The sequence below is a fragment of the Coturnix japonica genome, unplaced genomic scaffold (genome assembly GCF_001577835.2).
Source record: "Coturnix japonica isolate 7356 unplaced genomic scaffold, Coturnix japonica 2.1 chrUnrandom496, whole genome shotgun sequence".
In the NCBI taxonomy this organism is placed as follows: Eukaryota; Metazoa; Chordata; class Aves; order Galliformes; family Phasianidae; genus Coturnix; species Coturnix japonica.
In genome coordinates this window covers 76,434-78,082 of record NW_015439888.1, presented here as the reverse complement: position 1 = coordinate 78,082, position 1,649 = coordinate 76,434, and the positions used below count along the sequence as shown (strand labels likewise).

Genomic DNA, 1,649 nt, shown 5'->3' with positions numbered 1-1,649 from the left:
ATGGGGGGTGTTACCCGGATGTGGGATGGGGGTGTGACGTCAGAGGGGGAGGAGTGACGTCATGGGGGGGGGAGGGAGGAAGGGTCCATTGTGGGTGAAATTGGGGTGAAAAAGGGGGAAATTTGGGGTGAAAAAGGGGGAAATTGGGCAAAAATAGGGAAAGAGGAAAAGGGGGAGGAAATTGGGGGGAAAATGAGGAAATTTGGGGTGAAAAATGGGGAAATTTGGGGTGAAAAAGGGGGAAATAGGGCAAAAATAGGGAGAGGAAAAGGGGGATGAAATTGGGGTAAAAAAAGGGAAAATTGGGGTAAAAAAGGGGAAAATTTGGGGTAAAAAAGGGGGAAATTGGGCTAAAATGGGGAAATTTGGAGGAAATTGAGGTAAAAAAGGGGGAAATTTGGGGTGAAAAAGGGGGAAATGGGGCAAAAATCGGAAGCGAAAAGGAAAAGGTTCAGAACCTGATGGGAAAGAGGAAAAGAGAGGGGGAAATTGGGGTGAAAAAGGGGGAAATTGGGCAAAAATAGGGAGAGGAAAAGGGGGATGAAATTGGGGTAAAAAAAGGGAAAATTGGGGTAAAAAAGGGGGAAGTTTGGGGTAAAAAAGGGGGAAATTGGGCTAAAATGGGGAAATTTGGAGGAAATTGAGGTAAAAAATGGGGAAATTTGGGGTAAAAAAGGGGGAAATAGGGCAAAAATCGGAAGCGAAAAGGAAAAGGTTCAGAACCTGATGGGAAAGAGGAAAAGAGAGGGGGAAATTTGGGTAAAAAAGGGGGAAATTGGGCAAAAATAGGGAGAGGAAATTAAAGGTTTCGGAGCCGACGAGGATGGGATTCGAACCCACGCGTGCAGAGCACAATGGATTAGCAGTCCATCGCCTTAACCACTCGGCCACCTCGTCTGCTGCCGGCGCCATGAAACGCCGCACGCCATAGGCTGCCACAGCATCCAGGGGGTGGGGCTAAGGGGAAATGGGCCAATCAGAGAGCGAGGATGGGGAAAGGGGGCGGGGTGAGGGGTTGATGTGAACCAATGAGCTGCGGGGGATGAGGAGGGGGCGGGGATAATGGGAATAGTTGAGCCAATGAGAGGGCGAGGAAGGGAAGGGGCGGGGCGAAGAGATGCGGTGAGCCAATGAGAGATGGGGAAAGGGAAGGGGGCGGGGCTACGTTGCGGGCTGAGCCAATGACCGTCTGAGGGTGAAGGCAGGGGGCGGGGCTTATGGCGTGAGTCTGATTTCTGATTGACGGCATGCAAATGAGCTCGTGAATATTCATGAGGCGCGGGGTGTTCTGATTGGTCGGGTTTGATTCGTCTTTTTGGGGTCAATTCGGGGCTTTTTGGGGTCAATTTCGGTGTTTTTGGGTCATTTTGGGATAAATTCGGGTCTTTTTGGGTCATTTTGGGTCTTTTTGGGCTCATTTCGGCTCTTTTTGGGCTCCTTTCGGGTCTTTTTGGGGTGTTTTTAGGGTAAATTTGGCTCTTTTTGGGGGTAAATTCGGGTGTTTTTAGGGTCTTTTTGGGCCTTTTTGGGGTAAATTCGGGGGTTTTTGGGGTAAATTCGGGTATTTTTGGGGTATTTTTGGGGTAAATTCGGGTCTTTTTGGGGTAAATTCGGGTGTTTTTTGGGCTCATTTCGGGTCTTTTTGGGGT

General features: G+C 49.4%; 1 non-coding gene across 1 annotated transcript; it reads right to left on the bottom strand.

Moving 5' to 3' along the window:
* Window positions 1-815: 815 nt before the first annotated feature.
* On the bottom strand, window positions 816-897 carry TRNAS-GCU. Its single transcript has one exon. It is a non-coding gene; the product is annotated as a tRNA-Ser (tRNA).
* Between the last annotated feature and the right edge of the window lie 752 nt (window positions 898-1,649).